General features: G+C 37.0%; 1 pseudogene; it reads left to right on the top strand.

The window, feature by feature from the left end:
- Window positions 1-2,946: 2,946 nt before the first annotated feature.
- The window catches only part of LOC107084695, a 53,543-nt pseudogene continuing 50,394 nt past the window's right edge, over window positions 2,947-6,095 (top strand).

Below are 6,095 nucleotides of genomic sequence, written 5' to 3' on the forward strand. Positions count from 1 at the left end.
CATGTCATGAACTTTTCCATCTGTCAGCTGTTTGTAAGCCTCTAGCGACTTGTAGCAGCGAAACTCTTCATGTGTGCAGGCACTGACACCACACACTAGATACGAAAATACGTCCTCCCTCGCAAACGGCGGTAGAAATTCTTCCCCAACACACCACTCCTTGCTTTCTACTTCGTACGGATCAAGTCCGTTTATGAAGCCCATCTTTTGCAGATAACGGTCTGCAGTGTGTCTCGGTATATTCCGCATCCTTTCTTCGCTTTTAACATCGCTGTTTACTCGTCTTTCTGCTCTGTCTCTATGCTGTTTTAGGTCTTTGTTTACCGTAGCAACTAGCTACCAACTAGCTACCAACTAGCTACCAATATGGCGGCGTACCCAGAATGCAACGCGCTGTGCCCGAGCCTTATTGGCATCCACCACGTTTTGGCTGTGGGGAAACATGTACGGGGTTTCCCCCAAGAAACTCCACGGGCACGTCAGTGTTTTTTGCACTTGAGGTAATACGCAGTGTTTATTTTTAGCCACAAGATGTCACCGCTGCGCTTTAGTTGACTTGTTGCCCTGCTGTGTCACTGCAGTACATTGATATTTGGGCATTTCATGATTATCATTGATGTTTATTGATTAAGTTGTGAACTTTTGAATTACAAATGTTAATGGGATTTAAATTTTATTTCATGATTGCATTGTAATGTTTTATTTGAAGTTGAATGTTAATATTAATGTTGTAGTGTTATTTTTGTTAAACGCATTAATTAATATATGTCCATATTCATTTATATAGAGTTAGAAATGAGATAGTAATAGTCCTGTTCTTTATACAGGCTAGGTTTTTTCCTTTTATTGGAGCCTGGAACTGGAACTTACCATCGTTGGATCTGGATCCTCTCCCAGATGAGGAAGATGGCGAGCCTTCCCAGTTGAACTGAACCAACCCTTGGCTTTGGGGAACAGGCAGTTCTCTACCACAAACTGTTAAAATTATGCGGTAGGAGAGTACCGTACTACACCTCAACACTTTTGGAATTGACTTGACTAAACTGACATATGCCGGCATGACTTACATATAATCTGAGCTCAGACAGGGAAATGAACAAATTATTTTGAATGTATTGTTTGTTTATTTTTGTGCACAGTGTTCAATACATTTAATCAAAGTAACCTGTGGCGCCACTCATTCTTCTACCTTCTGCTTTAACTAATTACCCTCCTTACGAACCTAGATATTGGCCCAATTTGTATAACTTAGGACTGGAGATTAACCACCAGTTTCTGAAGCAGCTGGTTTAGCTAGAGCTTAATAAAACTGTCGGCTAGATGGTTCCTCTAAAAGGGTGTTTTTCTTCTCCACTGTTGCAGAGTCAGTAATAAAACAATTAAAAAGACTTCTTTAGATAATATAATCGCTGGTTGGGAAACTATTTTACTGACACGTGACAAGAAGTGGTGCATAAAAGAGACAAAGTAAAACTGAAACAAAACAACTCTGGTTTTTTGCCATAGTCATGTGATTTCATTGCTAAAGTCTGACCTTCACCAGAAACCTTTCTTAACATAAGGGAATGAACAAGCTGGAAAAATAATCTCTGTTGTTGAAATGCTGTAAGTTTTATTTTTCATAGACATAATGGAAAAATGTAATTTAAGATTCTTCATGAGGAATAAATTTACAAAGTAAAATAGGACAGTAATAAAAAGAATTGAAAGGCTTATTAAGAGATCACCTATTCATTTGTTGTGCAAAACTGCTAACAAATGATGCAGTTATCTGAGTTGGGATTTGGTTTTACTTTTTTAAATACATTCATGTTTTAATTTATTTCCACTTAGTCATCAATAATTTTAGCAGATTTTCTTTCAGTTTTGTTAGATTTTGTATTTAGTTCATTTTAAATTCACTTCAGAAAAATTATATGATCGTGTTGATGTTTCCATTAACCTATTTTTCTGCACATTTTAAATATTGCTTTAGTAGAGCTTGATGAATAGAAGTGTTTTTCAAAAAGGTGTAAAGGAAATAGAAGTATTTTTTCCACCATGGACTGTTCTCCCTGCTGCCCTCGGGGAGAAGACTTCGAAGCATTGGATGCAGGTCCAGCAGATTCTACAACAGTTTCTTCCCCACCGTCATTAGACTGCAGAATGTTTTGTAGAATGGGTTATTGTATTGTATATTATTATTACATTTATAACATTTTATCAATGTATATATTAAAAAAATTTAAATTTACAGTAATTTTTGCTATTTTTCAAGGCTGCGTTTTTAAAAAGATGAAATTGTCCAGTGAGCTGTTTCCAAACAAAATTTCTTTTTGTTTTACACTTGTGTAAACAAAATGACAAATAAAATCTGTCTAAAGTCTAAAATAACTTCTGACATAGCAAATATTTACCTCATAGGACTGATAAGCTGTGTCTGCCGCCACTGGCATCCTGAATGCAGCACAAAAATCAAATAAATAAAACAAATATCAATGTGTATGGATAAACATGATAAAGTGTGTAAAACTGTTATGGGAAAAGCGTATTCACATGTAATTGGAAATTAATATTTACTGACCGCTGTGACGCAATCATTACAACTTCAGTCCATGACTCTGATTTTTGACTCAGCTGTTAAAGCCAGGCGTAACGTCAACTAATGGCGTTAGCTTTTTCATTACCTCATTAATTAGTTCCAATGGATGGAAATATGTCTATTTTGTATTATTAATTGTTTTTGGTAATTTTATCAGTTCCATTAGAATTGCTATCACAATTAGATGGAACAATGGCTAATTCTTTCTGTAAGAGGAAAATAAAATGGTCTTATTTTAGTGTTCAGGTGCAGGAGCAGTGGGGTTTTTTGTGGCTTTGTTTTGTTTTACTGCACGCTGCCCTCACGGTTTGAGTCAAAACCATATCTTCTCCTGTTTTTATTTTGTCTCAAGAGCAGTCTAAGCCATGGATGGGGAATCCTGCAGGGCTGTGGAAGTGGCGGAACTTGGCCGACCATTTGGCCTTGGAATACTATATGACTGCCGCACTGATTTGCTGGTTACTGGTAAGAATTCGGAGCTTTCTACGCTGCAAATTTTTCAAAGTAAAAAAACAAAATGCATTTATTTAGAATAATACTGATGGCACATGGAGATTATCAAGAATTCTTTTCTCCTAATAAGATTGAGTGAAGCAGAAACCAATGCAATGCTTGAGTGTGATACAAAATATAATTAAAGTTGTTTCCCCAACACAAAACTCATTTAATGTAAAAATAGATAGTTTTAGCAGCATTTGAATTTTTCTGTTCATATTGCTGTTATAACTTATTTTTATAAAATTATACGAATATAAGGGCATAGTCATTGAAGTATCAGATCTCTGGCGTACTGGACTGTTGCTTTCTTCTCATCTTCAGGAATCACCCTTTGGGACCAAAATGACATAATGGAAAATACAAATGAGAGGCCATGGAGCTACAATAAAAAAATTCTCAGTTTTAGATGTTAGTGGTTCACTGCAGTTAAGCTTTTTAAGTGGAATGGTTGAAGTTGGAGGATCTGGAAATTATCTGAAGGATAAAGAGACTTCCAAAAATCAGGCCAGAGTAACACTGACATATCTGGCCAACACAAAAGTCCAAGAGCTCTCTATAAAACATCTTAATGAAGTTTTAAATCATTCTGAAGTGTTTGAACAAGGCTTAGCAACACCTGTAGTGACAGCCATCCTCTTTGGAGCCCAAGCCTTCTTTGTGTTTGATCGTCAGGTCTCCGAAGATGAAAATATAGAAGACATCAAGGGTGACTTCCAATTATCCATCAAGAGTAAAGACAAAATCTCTGTAGATGGGGAGGCTTCTGTGAGGAAAAATGACACAGACAGAAAATTTGAAAATAAATTTTCCTGTACATTTTATGGAGACTTTATGCTCCAGAAAACTCCCTTGACCTTTCAGGAGGCCATGCAGTTGTATCAGAATCTACCAGAACTACTGGGGCCCAACGGAGGGAATGCTGTTCCGTTAAAGGTCTGGATGATGCCTCTGTCTATTTTACATCCATCAGCTGCTAAACTGGCCCATCAAGTGAGTGCTGCATTAGTACAAGAAGCACAAAGGGTCCTTGAAGACTTCAATCAGCTGGAAGTGAGGTGTAATGATGCCATCAAAGCCACAGCTGAGAAGTTCCCACAGAATAGTCAAATCCTGAAGCACTTTAAAGACATGTGCTCTGATCTAAAACTAGAGCTCCAACAAGATCTAGCAAAGATGCTTCCTTTGATCCGAGGAGGAGCAGAAGAGGAGGCAGTGTTGGCAGATATCCTGAAGAAGAGACATTCTTCTCCTTTCAGCAACAAAAGGCTGAACCAGTGGATGGAGTTTAAAGAGTTTAAAGCTTTGATCAGCGTGATCATGAAGAACGCAAAGATCCTGCCATTTCCAGACCAACTGTATGAAGAAAGTCTGAGTGCAGAGCATGTTTTCTGTTTTGTCTTTACCTCCGTTGGTGATGATGAACCATTCCTCTCAGCTTTAGGAAAACACATAAAAGGAACCAAAGCTGATGGTGCTTACCCAGAAAAGGACCATTGGTTAACAACGGAAATAGAAGATAAGATGAAGAGAAATGCTAAATACTTCATTGATTTTGCAGAATGCAGAAAGGAGGAAAAAAAGATGAAGTTTTTGGCTGTGGCTTTAAAAGATGATGAGTACAGCAAGGAAGGTTCAACCATCTACCATTATATAAATGGCATCTGTGAGAATAAGTGCTATCGGGAAGACTCAGATCAATACAACCTATTCTCATTATGAGTGCGTATGAAATCGTACAAAAAGTTATGCACCATAATTTCGTACGTTTTGGACGTTTTTTTCGTCGTATGCGCATGCGCATCTGACGCACCATTCACGAATATAGAATATAAATTACAATTAGCCCTAACCCTGACCCTAACCCTAAGATATAAAACAGCAAGCAACGTAGTCCGAGACATGAATAAGTGCTGATTGCACTGTTTTTCCCAGTTTTACGTCCGTCCTCGGATCTGCTTTTTTTTTCTGTCTGCCAGCGCATGCGCACTGATGTGGTTTTTTGAGGAAAAACGTCCAAAACTTACGAAATAGTGAGCATAACTTTTCGTACGATTTCATACGCACTGATAATGAGAATATGTTGATCAATAAGAACCCTTCAACCAGTCTGTCGTAAACCTATGTCCCAAAGTCCACATCTGCTTGCTAGTCTCAGCCAGTCTCCTTCATGCCCATCTCATCCCCATCACAGCACATTTCAGCACTCAATGGATGGTTTGTCCAAAGAAACAACATTAAGTCTTCTTACTTTGGCCCGTGCCTACCCTATAGTTGTGTTTCTCCTGTCTTTTACACAACATTTTTAAATTCCTTTTGAAGTCCTAAATATTTTTTCTCTCTTCATAATCACTAAATGATGTTGAAATACAGTTTTCTTTCTGCTTTAACAATTGATATTTTTTAGATTTTCTTTTTACGCCTGTTTATGTGGAGCTTCTGAAAGATAAGGACAGTTTGGTAAAATCATATTTACCTGATTAAACGTAAGGATTATTTTGACACCAAAAATAAATCTCAGTGTTATTGAGATTTTGGTTTCTGTTAATGTTGTTTGCAGAAGTATATTCAGTATCTAGTACTAAATACTTTTAAACTTTTATAAAACAGCTTATTAGCTGGACTGTGGTTGGTTAAATAAGTCTTTTTCAGAGATACAAAGCAGGACATCCTTTGATTCATCGAGAAGAGTGCGAGAATAATAGCCCCTTTCATTCGACTCTGATTTACTTTTTGACATTGTACTAGTGACGGTACAATTGTAAAGTGCCTTGAGATGACGTGTTGTGAATTGGCGCTATATAAATAAACTGAAATTAATTTATAGTAATCACTACTTCAGTAACTGAATTGTATTACTTCAGCTGAACACTTGGCTTTATTGTTAATAGATGTGCACTATGCTGTAGTTTTTACTAAACCTCAATAGTGCAAAAATGTTCAGAAATAAGCAAGTGATTCATCCTTTAACCTGTGGACCTGTGACCTAAAACAATAATCTTTAAAAGAATTTTATACA

Source organism: Cyprinodon variegatus, unplaced genomic scaffold, assembly GCF_000732505.1.
Source record: "Cyprinodon variegatus isolate N-32 unplaced genomic scaffold, C_variegatus-1.0 Scaffold107, whole genome shotgun sequence".
Classification (NCBI taxonomy): domain Eukaryota; kingdom Metazoa; phylum Chordata; class Actinopteri; order Cyprinodontiformes; family Cyprinodontidae; genus Cyprinodon; species Cyprinodon variegatus.